The 15,772-nt window shown below is 44.6% G+C and overlaps 1 pseudogene across 1 annotated transcript in view; it reads right to left on the reverse strand.

Annotated features, from left to right (window-relative positions):
- Nucleotides 1-3,345: 3,345 nt before the first annotated feature.
- LOC310878475 (calpain-1 catalytic subunit-like) overlaps nt 3,346-15,772 on the reverse strand; it is a 53,267-nt pseudogene continuing 40,840 nt past the window's right edge. The window contains exons 16-22 of the transcript XR_014571100.1: nt 15,697-15,754; nt 15,099-15,160; nt 14,417-14,485; nt 13,786-13,864; nt 12,351-12,467; nt 8,686-8,738; nt 3,346-3,421 (exon numbers count right to left, since the gene is read on the reverse strand). The product of XR_014571100.1 is annotated as a calpain-1 catalytic subunit-like (transcript). The remainder of the gene's footprint in view (nt 3,422-8,685; nt 8,739-12,350; nt 12,468-13,785; nt 13,865-14,416; nt 14,486-15,098; nt 15,161-15,696; nt 15,755-15,772) is intronic.

Genomic DNA, 15,772 nt, shown 5'->3' on the forward strand with positions numbered 1-15,772 from the left:
CGGGGACCACCATGGGTCCTTGAGGGGGTTCCAGGTGGTCCGGGGACCCCCAGTGGTCCTTGAGGGGGTTCCAGGTGGTCCGGGGACCACCAGGGGTCCTTGAGGGGGTTCCAGGTGGTCCGGGGACCACCATGGGTCCTTGAGGGGGTTCCAGGTGGTCCGGGGACCACCAGGGGTCCTTGAGGGGGTTCCAGGTGGTCCGGGGACCACCAGGGGTCCTTGAGGGGGTTCCAGGTGGTCCGGGGACCACCATGGGTCCTTGAGGGGGTTCCAGGTGGTCCGGGGACCACCAGGGGTCCTTGAGGGGGTTCCAGGTGGTCCGGGGACCACCAGCGGTCCTTGAGGGGGTTCCAGGTGGTCCCCATGCAGCTAAATGATGGAGAGTTGCTAACCAAAGTCAGTGGCCATAAGGGGGTTTTAATGAAACCGAATGGAGCCCTAAGGGTCAATGTGGTCTCAATAGTTAGACTCTTGTTAAAAATCTGCATTACTTAATTTACCAGAAGTTACACACTTAGAGAATGTAGAAGAATTGATTTAATCACAGATCTGTTAAAGGGGCTCCACCATGAATTTAAAATCAAATGTATTATTAATGTTTCCCTTGAATACCTCATTATACTGAAGCCTAAACAACCTCAACAAATTCATTAAATTAAGTAACAACTCTTTGATCAACAAATACATTTCAACACTTCAGCTTCAACTTATTCTTTTTTTGCTATAGAGTATATTTGCTATATAGAGTATATTTGTACGTCTATAATTGTTATGGATGAATTGGACATGGTGGGCCCTCTTGTAAACAAGTGTAATGCTTTATGGTGTCGTCCACAGTTATGTACTGTAAGTCTGCAATCTGTTAATAAACTCTTCAATCAATCAACTTGATTTCCCCCAAAATTAAAGTTTGAAGGTTTCGTAGCTTCTATAGGCCGAATTATCAGCAAACCATTTCTTATACAAATAAGAGTCAAATCCAAAGCAATGTTTTTAAAGGCACTATTTATTTATGTATTTGTTTGTTTAAGATTATACAGAGTAAATATAGGCCTATACAATAAGTAAAAAAGGGGGGGGGGGGGGGGTTCTGTCCACCAAAAATAAAACACAAATTCAGTAACTGATAAAATGAATGTAAAACTATTATTGAAGTTATACTTCAGAATAATACGCTGTATTACAAGGCTATGAAATATAATAGTTATACACTTACTATAGGATACTAGGGTTAGGGTAGATAGCTATACTATAACATATATAGTTATATACTTATACTATAGGCTACTATCTATACTAACATAGTTATATACTATATAGGCTACTATCTATACTAACATAGTTATATACTATACTATATACTATCGTTGCTGTGCGGAGGAAACCTCATAAATCCAAAATGTTCCTTTTTCAGGAAATGAAAAACTTACATTTTTAAGGAAATGAATAAAACCTTAGGCAATGAAATACTGCCTCATCAAAGTTGGTGTTGTGACTCTAGATATTGTCAATGACTAGATATTGTCAATTTATTGTCAATGGTGGAGTTAGCTGCTTTAGCACACAATTTGAGAGGGGGGGAGGGTGGAGTTAGCTGCTTTAGCAGACAGTTTGAGAGTCCAATAGTCAGTTAAGAGGTTTTGTCCAAAGCACTTTTTACTACTTTCCATTGGTTCAATATTTTCGAAACAACACACAGACGTAAAGGGTGTTCAACAGCACTGATTGATGGGGGGGGGGGGGGGGGGGGGGGATTGAGTTGAGGTTTCCTCCAGACAAGAATACATCCATACATGTAACATCCTAACATGTTAAAATAACAGTTACATACATGTAACATCCTAACATGTTAAAATAACAGTTAAATACATGTAACTAGAGTTCTCAAACTCTGCCAAAACCCGACCAGGCCCGACCCGACCCGATATTTTAGAGCCGGGCCGGGCCTAAAATGTATGCTAATCAGTAGGGCCGGGCCGGGCCTCCATGAAAAAAGAATATATATATATTGAATTTGTTTAGAAAAATAAAAATAATAGTTCTGTTCTGTCTGTTTGTGTATTTATCTATTATGAAGATGGTGCTGACTGGCGTTTCACTTTTACTCTGTGTAGAGTTCTCAAATTCTGCACAAACCCGACCAGGCCCGACCCGACCCGACATTTTAGGGCCGTGTCGGGCCTAAAATCTATGCTAATTAGTCGGGCCGGGCCGGGCCTAGGGCCCGATCAGTTAGGGCCGGGCCTTAATTTTCGGGTCCGATGAGAACTCTACATGTAACATCCTAACATGTTAAAATAACAGTTGAATATTGTGATAGTAGCTAATCATTGTTTTTAACCAGTGGTCCCTGGTGGTCCCCTTTAACCTTTAACCTTTAACCAGTGGTCCCTGGTGGTCCCCTTTAACCTTTAACCTTTAACCAGTGGTCCCTGGTGGTCCCCTTTAACCTTTAACCTTTAACCAGTGGTCCCTGGTGGTCCCCTTTAACCTTTAACCTTTAACCAGTGGTCCCTGGTGGTCCCCTTTAACCTTTAACCTTTAACCAGTGGTCCCTGGTGGTCCCCTTTCCGGCTCTGAGGCACAATTGAAGGCACAATTTTCCCGAGATTCCTTGCAAAGCAGAAGCATGTCAAGCTTCCACGTGTAGGTGTTACACATCAGATTGTGTCCTGTTTTATATTGTAGGTGTTACACATCAGATTGTGTCCTGTTTTATATTGTAGGTGTTACACATCAGATTGTGTCCTGTTTTATATTGTAGGTGTTACACATCAGATTGTGTCCTGTTTTATATTGTAGTTGTTACACATCACATTGTGTCCTGTTTTATATTGTAGGTGTTACACATCAGATTGTGTCCTGTTTTATATTGTAGGTGTTACACATCAGATTGTGTCCTGTTTTATATTGTAGGTGTTACACATCAGATTGTGTCCTGTTTCATATTGTAGGTGTTACACATCATATTGTGTCCTGTTTCATATTGTAGGTGTTACACATCATATTGTGTCCTGTTTCATATTGTAGGTGTTACACATCAGATTGTGTCCTGTTTTATATTGTAGGTGTTACACATCAGATTGTGTCCTGTTTCATATTGTAGGTGTTACACATCAGATTGTGTCCTGTTTCATATTGTAGGTGTTACACATCATATTGTGTCCTGTTTCATATTGTAGGTGTTACACATCATATTGTGTCCTGTTTCATATTGTAGGTGTTACACATCAGATTGTGTCCTGTTTTATATTGTAGGTGTTACACATCAGATTGTGTCCTGTTTCATATTGTAGGTGTTACACATCATATTGTGTCCTGTTTCATATTGTAGGTGTTACACCATGTCAGGGTCTGCCGTGCTGCAGCATGTCCACTAGGGGGCCGGGTGGTTTTATGTGTACATTGAAATGTACATCCACTGGAAAACATAAAGAAAACACTACATTAGGTATATTAAAGAGGGTTAAACCGACTTCACTTTGGTTAGGGTTAAACCGACTTCACTTTGGTTAGGGTTAAACCCACTTCACTTTGGTTAGGGTTAAACCCACTTCACTTTGGTTAGGGTTAAACCCACTTCACTTTGGTTAGGGTTAAACCCACTTCACTTTGGTTAGGGTTAAACCCACTTCACTTTGGTTAGGGTTAAACCCACTTCACTTTGGTTAGGGTTAAACCCACTTCACTTTGGTTAGGGTTAAACCCACTTCACTTTGGTTAGGGTTCAACCCACTTCACTTTGGTTAGGGTCAAACCGACTTCACTTTGGTTAGGGTTAAACCCACTTCACTTTGGTTAGGGTTAAACCCACTTCACTTTGGTTAGGGTTAAACCCACTTCACTTTGGTTAGGGTTAAACCCACTTCACTTTGGTTAGGGTTAAACCCACTTCACTTTGGTTAGGGTCAAACCGACTTCACTTTGGTTAGGGTCAAACCCACTTCACTTTGGTTAGGGTTCAACCCACTTCACTTTGGTTAGGGTTAAACCCACTTCACTTTGGTTAGGGTTAAACCCACTTCACTTTGGTTAGGGTTAAACCCACTTCACTTTGGTTAGGGTTAAACCCACTTCACTTTGGTTAGGGTTAAACCCACTTCACTTTGGTTAGGGTTAAACCCACTTCACTTTGGTTAGGGTTAAACCCACTTCACTTTGGTTAGGGTTAAACCCACTTCACTTTGGTTAGGGTTAAACCCACTTCACTTTGGTTAGGGTTAAACCCACTTCACTTTGGTTAGGGTTAAACCCACTTCACTTTGGTTAGGGTTAAACCCACTTCACTTTGGTTAGGGTTAAACCCACTTCACTTTGGTTAGGGTTAAACCCACTTCACTTTGGTTAGGGTTAAACCCACTTCACTTTGGTTAGGGTTAAACCCACTTCACTTTGGTTAGGGTTAAACCCACTTCACTTTGGTTAGGGTTAAACCCACTTCACTTTGGTTAGGGTTAAACCCACTTCACTTTGGTTAGGGTTAAATCCACTTCACTTTGTAAAGACGCCGACTTCAGGTGAAGCGTGTGTGTGTGTGTGTGTGTGTGTGTGTGTGTTTTTCTTGTGTGTGTGATACAGCTGCGCCCTCTGGGCGGGCAGGCGGGCGGGCGGACAGACAGACAGACAGACAGACAGACAGACAGACAGACAGACAGACAGACAGACAGACAGACAGACAGACAGACAGACAGACAGACAGACAGACAGACAGACAGACAGACAGACAGACAGACAGACAGACAGACAGACAGACAGACAGACAGACAGACAGACAGACAGACAGACAGACAGACAGACAGACAGACAGACAGACAGACAGACAGACAGACAGACAAGACAGTTCTACCTGGTTTACATATCGCTCATTGCGTTCGCAATCACTGCCGGGGTATAGACCGATTCCGTACCGGTTTCATGGTCGCAGCCTACGTATTTCCTGTAGGCGGACTCGACGTAGCTGCGGGGGTAAAACCCTCACCAGGCGCACCTCTTCCACTACAGTGAACGGCAGAGTGACTGATGTTAGTTTGCCTCAAACTTTACTCCTTTACCTGCTTTTTTACTAACACTAACATTACAAAGATGCCCAGAACATCGAGATGAACCTGTGTAGTTTATGGCTGCTCCAACAGTAGTGGCAACATAACAAATAAAATAAAACGGAATGTCTTAATATCCACCGCGATGGCTGAGACCAGAGCCATTGAGTAATGGTTGAGACAAAGCAGTGAAGAATCCTGCAAGATACATAATTTCAGTCTTACCCAATACCCAATCTTTCTGTTTTATGAACACAAGGCTGCTGTATTTTATACCTCATACTAAGCATTTAAAGTATGAGGTATAAAGTACAGCAGCCTTGTGTTAATAAAACAGAAATATTTGGTATTGGGTAAGACTGGCGTTATGTATCTTTCACTGCTTTGTCTCAACCATTACTCAATGGCTCTGGTCTCCGCCATCGCGGTGGATATTAGACATTCCGTTTTTATTTTATTTGTTATGTTGCCACTACTGTTGGAGCAGCCATAAACTACAAAGGTTCATCTCGATGTTCTGGCCATCTTTGTAATGTTAGTGTTAGTAAAAAATCAGGTAAAGGAGTAAAGTTTGAGGCAAACTAACATCAGTCACTCTGCCGTTCACTGTAGTGGAAGAGGTGCGCCTGGTGAGGGTTTTGCTCCCGCAGCTATGTCGAGTCCGCCTACAGGAAACACGTAGGCTGCGACCATGAAACCGGTACGGAATCGGTCTATAACTGGCTTTTAATGGTGACCCATGCCCTGCAGCTCTCCCTCAGGGATGTTACCTGTGTTACTGATAACACATTAAGGCCCTGCAGCTCTCCCTCAGGGATGTTACCTGTGTTACTGATAACACATTAAGGCCCTGCAGCTCTCCCTCAGGGATGTTACCTGTGTTACTGATCACATTAAGGCCCTGTAGCTCTCCCTCAGGGATGTTACCTGTGTTACTGATCACATTAAGGCCCTGCAGCTCTCCCTCAGGGATGTTACCTGTGTTTCTGATCACATTAAGGCCCTGCAGCTCTCCCTCAGGGATGTTACCTGTGTTACTGATCACATTAAGGCCCTGCAGCTCTCCCTCAGGGATGTTACCTGTGTTACTGATCACATTAAGGCCCTGCAGCTCTCCCTCAGGGATGTTACCTGTGTTACTGATCACATTAAGGCCCTGCAGCTCTCCCTCAGGGATGTTACCTGTGTTACTGATCACATTAAGGCCCTGCAGCTCTCCCTCAGGGATGTTACCTGTGTTACTGATCACACAAGGCCCTGCAGCTCTCCCTCAGGGATGTTACCTGTGTTACTGATCACACAAAGCCCTGCAGCTCTCCCTCAGGGATGTTACCTGTGTTACTGATCACACAAAGCCCTGCAGCTCTCCCTCAGGGATGTTACCTGTGTTACTGATCACACAAAGCCCTGCAGCTCTCCCTCAGGGATGTTACCTGTGTTACTGATCACACAAAGCCCTGCAGCTCTCCCTCAGGGATGTTACCTGTGTTACTGATCACACAAAGCCCTGCAGCTCTCCCTCAGGGATGTTACCTGTGTTACTGATCACACAAAGCCCTGCAGCTCTCCCTCAGGGATGTTACCTGTGTTACTGATCACACAAAGCCCTGCAGCTCTCCCTCAGGGATGTTACCTGTGTTACTGATCACACAAAGCCCTGCAGCTCTCCCTCAGGGATGTTACCTGTGTTACTGATCACACAAGGCCCTGCAGCTCTCCCTCAGGGATGTTACCTGTGTTTCTGATCACACAAGGCCCTGTAGCTCTCCCTCAGGGATGTTACCTGTGATACTGATCACACAAGGCCCTGCAGCTCTCCCTCAGGGATGTTACCTGTGTTTCTGATCACACAAGGCCCTGTAGCTCTCCCTCAGGGATGTTACCTGTGTTACTGATCACATTAAGGCCCTGCAGCTCTCCCTCAGGGATGTTACCTGTGTTACTGATCACACAAGGCCCTGCAGCTCTCCCTCAGGGATGTTACCTGTGTTACTGATCACATTAAGGCCCTGTAGCTCTCCCTCAGGGATGTTACCTGTGTTACTGATCACACAAAGCCCTGCAGCTCTCCCTCAGGGATGTTACCTGTGATACTGATCACATTAAGGCCCTGCAGCTCTCCCTCAGGGATGTTACCTGTGTTACTGATCACATTAAGGCCCTGCAGCTCTCCCTCAGGGATGTTACCTGTGTTACTGATCACACAAAGCCCTGCAGCTCTCCCTCAGGGATGTTACCTGTGTTACTGATCACACAAAGCCCTGCAGCTCTCCCTCAGGGATGTTACCTGTGTTACTGATCACACAAAGCCCTGCAGCTCTCCCTCAGGGATGTTACCTGTGTTACTGATCACACAAAGCCCTGCAGCTCTCCCTCAGGGATGTTACCTGTGTTACTGATCACACAAAGCCCTGCAGCTCTCCCTCAGGGATGTTACCTGTGTTACTGATCACACAAAGCCCTGCAGCTCTCCCTCAGGGATGTTACCTGTGTTACTGATCACACAAAGCCCTGCAGCTCTCCCTCAGGGATGTTACCTGTGTTACTGATCACACAAAGCCCTGCAGCTCTCCCTCAGGGATGTTACCTGTGTTACTGATCACACAAGGCCCTGCAGCTCTCCCTCAGGGATGTTACCTGTGTTTCTGATCACACAAGGCCCTGTAGCTCTCCCTCAGGGATGTTACCTGTGATACTGATCACACAAGGCCCTGCAGCTCTCCCTCAGGGATGTTACCTGTGTTTCTGATCACACAAGGCCCTGTAGCTCTCCCTCAGGGATGTTACCTGTGTTACTGATCACACAAGGCCCTGTAGCTCTCCCTCAGGGATGTTACCTGTGTTACTGATCACACAAGGCCCTGCAGCTCTCCCTCAGGGATGTTACCTGTGTTACTGATCACATTAAGGCCCTGTAGCTCTCCCTCAGGGATGTTACCTGTGTTACTGATCACATTAAGGCCCTGTAGTTCTCCCTCAGGGATGTTACCTGTGTTACTGATCACATTAAGGCCCTGCAGCTCTCCCTCAGGGATGTTACCTGTGTTACTGATCACATTAAGGCCCTGCAGCTCTCCCTCAGGGATGTTACCTGTGTTACTGATCACATTAAGGCCCTGCAGCTCTCCCTCAGGGATGTTACCTGTGTTACTGATCACATTAAGGCCCTGCAGCTCTCCCTCAGGGATGTTACCTGTGTTACTGATCACATCTAACTCACTAGCCTGTCCCTGCAGCCTCCTTTAAATAGGAGTGGGTCCTACCACTGGGCACAGACTCAATTAGCACATTTCTTCTCAAATACTACAAATACTACACTAATATAAATACTTCCATCAACAACACCTTGAATAAACAGTAACCTAAACATTCTCAATAATGTGTTACAATTAAACAAGTATAAATAAGCATGAACTCAATGACAAATACTCAAAGCAGAGGAGGAACACCCCTCTCCTGCATTGCACTCCTCATCAAGGGAAATGCCACCAGCAGTGCAGGAGAGACAACTAACCAATCAGTGATTACAATCTCAATAAAGGTTAAAACATTAGTCCTGGCATGTTATAGGAAACAGTTTCACGTGTGTTTGTATATAGGGCACGGGTTGCCCAGTGACAATAATAATAATAATAATAATATTCACCTCCGACTCCTTCAGAGCCATGTTCTTCCCATCAGAAAGCTGTTTGAAGATTTCTGTTGAGGAAAGAGAGTGCATTAGCCCTACGGGTCCATTTGGTTTAAAGCGTGGACCGTGATCCGTGGCTCAGATGGGTCTGAGAGGCTAAATGTCACCAAATGGTGGTCCGTGGCTCAGATGGGTCTGAGAGGCTAAATGTCATCAGATGGTGGTCCGTGGCTCAGATGGGTCTGAGAGGCTAAATGTCATCAGATGGTGGTCCGTGGCTCAGATGGGTCTGAGAGGCTAAATGTCACCAAATGGTGGTCCGTGGCTCAGATGGGTCTGAGAGGCTAAATGTCATCAGATGGTGGTCCGTGGCTCAGATGGCTCTGAGAGGCTAAATGTCATCAGATGGTGGTCCGTGGCTCAGATGGCTCTGAGAGGCTAAATGTCATCAGATGGTGGTCCGTGGCTCAGATGGGTCTGAGAGGCTAAATGTCACCAAATGGTGGTCCGTGGCTCAGATGGGTCTGAGAGGCTAAATGTCATCAGATGGTGGTCCGTGGCTCAGATGTGGAATAAATAAATGTTACGGCCAGCCATAATTAGGGTATTTTGTATTTGGTATTATCTGTTGTTTCCTTTGTTCTGAGGTGGAGAGTTGATGAGAGGAGGAGGAGATCTGTGTCATCATGAGACTGATTACGGGAGAGTGCTTGCTGCTGTGGGGAACTAGTCCTCTCCATGGATTGGCCGGCTCTGACGAGCCCTATGACACCAGCAGTGGATTGGGTGGTGGCCACACCCGAACTATAAAGCTACTGTCAGCTTCAGGGCAGCAGGGAATGGGTCCCCCTGTCCTCTCACACCACATCACCACAACCTGTGACCATCCTGTCCTCTCACCACATCACCACAACCTGTGAGCATCCTGTCCTCTCACCACCTCCCCACTACCTGTGAGCATCCTGTCCTCTCACCACCTCCCCACAACCTGTGAGCATCCTGTCCTCTCACCACCTCCCCACAACCTGTGAGCATCCTGTCCTCTCACCACATCACCACAACCTGTGAGCATCCTGTCCTCTCACCACATCACCACAACCTGTGACCATCCTGTCCTCTCACCACATCACCACAACCTGTGACCATCCTGTCCTCTCACCACATCACCACAACCTGTGAGCATCCTGTCCTCTCACCACATCACCACAACCTGTGACCATCCTGTCCTCTCACCACATCACCACAACCTGTGACCATCCTGTCCTCTCACCACATCACCACAACCTGTGACCATCCTGTCCTCTCACCACATCACCACAACCTGTGACCATCCTGTCCTCTCACCACATCACCACAACCTGTGACCATCCTGTCCTCTCACCACATCACCACAACCTGTGACCATCCTGTCCTCTCACCACATCACCACAACCTGTGAGCATCCTGTCCTCTCACCACATCACCACAACCTGTGACCATCCTGTCCTCTCACCACAACCTGTGACCATCCTGTCCTCTCACCACATCACCACATCCTGTGACCATCCTGTCCTCTCACCACATCACCACAACCTGTGACCATCCTGTCCTCTCACCACATCACCACAACCTGTGACCATCCTGTCCTCTCACCACATCACCACAACCTGTGACCATCCTGTCCTCTCACCACATCACCACAACCTGTGAGCATCCTGTCCTCTCACCACATCACCACAACCTGTGACCATCCTGTCCTCTCACCACATCACCACAACCTGTGACCATCCTGTCCTCTCACCACATCACCACAACCTGTGACCATCCTGTCCTCTCACCACATCACCACAACCTGTGACCATCCTGTCCTCTCACCACATCACCACAACCTGTGACCATCCTGTCCTCTCACCACATCACCACAACCTGTGACCATCCTGTCCTCTCACCACATCACCACAACCTGTGAGCATCCTGTCAAGCTCTTTGTTCGGGATAGGTTTTGAGTTCTGTTTTGATTTGGGTTTGCTATGTTAGTGTTGTGTTTTGTTAGTTCAGGTTAATTTGGGGTTATTGTATATTGTTATAAATATCCATGATTTTGGGCTGTAAATAAATTCACATTCCGTTTTATTGCAATTGTCTTTCTGAATTTATGTTGCTTCCCCTAACCCTAGACTCTTCTCCCTTCTGGCTCCAAAACTGTGGAATGCACTTCCCATTGCAGTCAGAACTGCAGCATCACTCCCAATCTTCCGCCGTAGCCTGAAAACCCACCTTTTCAGACTCCATCATGGCCCATAGCACTTACCCTAACCCCTTAGATAGCATTTCTGTTGGCTTAGATAGCATTTGACACAGACTTATAGCATGTTATGTAGACAGCACTATAATTGTATTGTATATAGTCATAGCACGCCATAGTACATATGTATAGCATAGTAGTGAATATGTATAGTTTATTATGTATAGTGTATGTATAGTTTCATCATATAGATATTCCACTGTTACCTTCTTAGCTTACGCATGTTTCATGATAGATGCTTTTATGTGATGTATTCCCATGCTTTTGTTCTTGCTTAAATGTAAGTCGCTCTGGATTAAGAGCGTCTGCTAAATGCCTAAATTGTAAAATTGTAAATTGTAGACTAGGGGGTGTAACAATAAATAAATAATGGGCCTTGATGTGAAAAAGGTTTTAAATAGTGAAAAAAGCACCTCCTTTGATCTGCTCAGTGCTGAACACATACCCTGAGCCGCCAGCAGGGGTCACTAGAACCCTACAGGCTTTAGATGAGTGGCTCTGTAAACAACTGATTAGGTTAAGGTTGACTTAATAATATCAACAACAACAATAATAATAATATTACCAACTTACTGGCCATGCATTCCAGTCATAGGGTTAGTTATAGTAACTACAGGTTAGTTAGGTCTAGTTAATAGTTGGTTATAGTAACGACAGGTTAGTTAGGTCTAGTTAATAGTTGGTTATAGTAACGACAGGTTAGTTAGGTCTAGTTAATAGTTGGTTATAGTAATGACAGGTTAGTTAGGTCTAGTTAATAGTTAGTTATAGTAAATACAGGTTAGTTAGGTTAGTTAATAGTTAACTTACTGGCCATGCATTCCAGTCATAGGGTTAGTTATAGTAACGACAGGTTAGTTAGGTCTAGTTAATAGTTGGTTATAGTAACGACAGGTTAGTTAGGTCTAGTTAATAGTTGGTTATAGTAACGACAGGTTAGTTAGGTCTAGTTAATAGTTGGTTATAGTAATGACAGGTTAGTTAGGTCTAGTTAATAGTTGGTTATAGTAATGACAGGTTAGTTAGGTCTAGTTAATAGTTGGTTATAGTAATGACAGGTTAGTTAGGTCTAGTTAATAGTTAGTTATAGTAAATACAGGTTAGTTAGGTTAGTTAATAGTTAACTTACTGGCCATGCATTCCAGTCATAGGGTTAGTTATAGTAACTACAGGTTAGTTAGGTCTAGTTAATAGTTGGTTATAGTAACGACAGGTTAGTTAATAGTTAGTTATAGTAACTACAGGTTAGTTAGGTCTAGTTAATAGTTGGTTATAGTAACGACAGGTTAGTTAGGTTAGTTAATAGTTAGTTATAGTAACTACAGGTTAGTTAGGTCTAGTTAATAGTTAGTTATAGTAAATACAGGTTAGTTAGGTTAGTTAATAGTTAACTTACTGGCCATGCATTCCAGTCGTAGGATGAGGCTGATGAAACAGTCCAGAGTCATGTGACCAGAGGAGGCGCCGTAACGCAGAGCCATGAGGTTGAGCATGTCGTCACCGACTCTCATCCCTGTGTGCACACACACACACACACACACACACACACACACACACACACACACACACACACACACACACACACACACACACACACACACACACACACACACACACACACACACACACACACACACACACACACACACACACACACACACACACACACACACACGTTGAGCATCTATGACCAAGGAATTAAAAGGTTTAAACTAAAGGTTGGATTAACCCTAAATGTCTGAAATATATTTATAGACATATTAATATATCTTCTTATGATTCTTATGTCAGTGGTGCTCAAGAAGCCCCAACATATATATGTAATTGGCCGCCGATATGCTGTTCCAGGGACCTCACCAGAAGCAAAGATTTGAGTGAAAAACGTTTGCTCTGAATTTTAATCTTGGAATATATATTCAAAGATTTGCACCACATTTTCACGATTAAAAACAAATAGCAGACCTACAAAACAGACCTACTTGTAGATCTGCTATTTTTCAATAGCTAAAGTATAACATAATGCTTAAGACACCAAAAGGGGTTCCCGTCCAGAATGGGTTAAGGTCATTACACATTGACGAATTAGCAATGAGATTTATTTGTGCGAATAATAATAAAAATAAAATAAAAACTCATAAAGTCAATGCAAGCTTCCACATCAGTGTGTGACTGTTTTCGCTCATTCTTTTTTTTCGCTCTGGTGTCGAATTTTGCAGACATTCGCTGGCGAATCAGAATGCAGACTGCGATAGACGATGCATTACCCGAACATGGATTCTATTAGATGAACTCACTTCCTTGTTTTCCGCAGCTGGGCAGACGCAGCCAGCCCTGCAGATGGGCAGACGCAGCCCTGCAGCTGGGCAGACGCAGCCAGCGCTGCAGCTGGGCAGACGCAACCCTGCAGCTGGGCAGACGCAGCCAGCCCTGCAGCTGGGCAGACGCAGCCCTGCAGCTGGGCAGACGCAGCCCTGCAGCTGGGCAGACGCAGCCCTGCAGCTGGGCAGACGCAGCCAGCCCTGCAGCTGGGCAGACGCAGCCCTGCAGCTGGGCAGACGCAGCCAGCCCTGCAGCTGGGCAGACGCAGCCCTGCAGCTGGGCAGACGCAGCCAGCCCTGCAGCTGGGCAGACGCAGCCCTGCAGCTGCAGCTGGGCAGACGCAGCCAGCGAAGTGCCAACTGGCTTCACCACAGAAACCAAAGACCATACTAGTGTGACCATAGTCTCTCTCTCTCTCTCTCTCTCTCTCTCTGTAATGTAATGTAAAGTGAATGTCTCTCTCTCTCTCTCTCTCTCTGTAATGTAACGTAAAGTGAATGTCTCTCGCCCACCTGCAGCCATGACAGCGTTCCTCAGCTCACTGAGGTCCAGAGTTCCTGTTCGATCGTCGTCTGTCTTGAAGAAGATGTCCTGATGAAGGACATTGTAAACACACACCATTTACAGCTAGACATGGTAAACACACACCATTTACAGCTAGACATGGTAAACACACACCATTTACAGCTAGACATGGTAAACACACACCATTTACAGCTAGACATTGTAAACACACACCATTTACAGCTAGACATTGTAAACACACACCATTTACAGCTAGACATGGTAAACACACACCATTTACAGCTAGACATGGTAAACACACACCATTTACAGCTAGACATTGCTCTCAAAAATGGTTTAGAAACCATTTGAGAGAAATAGACGATGCAGGTCCATGGACACATTGAGAGCTTGTAGATCTACATCCACACGTTGAGAGCGTGTAGATCGGCTATTTGAACTATTCAAAACATTGGAAAAACATTCAAAGATTTATGGTCCACTGGTGAAAATAGGACCCTTAGTGTTTTGTTCATCGGTCATAATCGTGCACCCCTAATCATCATTACTATTGTTATTGTTATTGTTGTTATTATTATTACCTGCCTTGTTATTACTAGTATTATTATTATTACTTACCTTGTACAACGTCACTTTCTTCCACAGACGAACAAACTCTTCACTGTTCAACTTTCCGGTGATCGATGACTGCAGAGCAACACGGTTAAGGACCTTAAAATATTAATATTATTATTATATTTTTTTATATATTGTATTGTATACTGCAGGGCGGGTCCTTGGGGTCCAAGACAAATTTCTCCCTTGGGAGACAAAATAAAGAAACCTTGAACCTTGAACCTTGTCCCACACAGGCTTTAAGGGTTATCGTTAAAGGTAATAAGGTAATAAGGTAATAAGGATATGTCCATCAGAGCCACCATACTGTAAGGTAATAAGGTAGGTAGGTAATAAGGTAATAAGGTCATAAGGTAATAAGGTAATAAGGTGGTAAGGTAATAAGGTCATAAGGTCATAAGGTAATAAGGTGGTAAGGTAATAAGGTAATAAGGTGGTAAGGTAATAAGGTAATAAGGTCATAAGGTAATAAGGTGGTAAGATAATAAGGTAATAAGGTAGGTAGGTAATAAGGTAATAAGGATACGTCCATCAGTGCCACCATACTGTAAGGTCATAAGGTAATAAGGTGGTAAGGTAATAAGGTAATAAGGTCATAAGGTAATAAGGTGGTAAGGTAATAAGGTAATAAGGTCATAAGGTAATAAGGTCATAAGGTAATAAGGTAATAAGGTCATAAGGATACGTCCATCAGAGCCACCATACTGCGACACGCGTCCAGGCTGAATCCATCACCGTTCATTTCCCCTGAATGACACGACAGGACACAGCCAATGAGAACACAGCTTTCACACAGGACACAGCCAATGAGAACACAGCTTTCATACAGGAGTCAGGACACAGCCAATGAGAACACAGCTTTCACACAGGACACAGCCAATCACAACAAAGCTTTCCGTCATTCTCAAAGTCCTGTTTCAGCATCAGGCTAAATGACAGCAATGCCAAGTTTGTGTGTGTGTGTGTGTGTGTGCGCTCATGCATGTGTGTGCACGTGGGCGTGCATGTGTGTGTGTGTGCGCGCACGTGTGTGAGTGCATGTGTGCGTGCACACATGCGTGTGTGTTTGTGTGTGTGCGCGTGCATGTGTGTGTGTGTGTGTGTTTGTGTGCGCGTGCGTGTATGTTTCAAGTCCATTCATGTCCTGACAGTTTATAAAGTTCCAACTTACAACGTTGATAAAGTTCACCTTGTTCAGAGCTACAGTAATAATAATACTAGGTTACATAACCACAGTAATACTGCAGTAATACTAGGTTTAATAATAAATTGATAAAGTTCACCTTGAAGGATTTGTTGGTTTAGAAGCTGCTGCAGTTTCTCTGCATCCACCTCTTCATACTGGAAATACATAAACAG

This window comes from Protomyctophum parallelum (assembly GCF_964188405.1).
Source record: "Protomyctophum parallelum genome assembly, chromosome: 20".
NCBI lineage: Eukaryota > Metazoa > Chordata > Actinopteri > Myctophiformes > Myctophidae > Protomyctophum > Protomyctophum parallelum.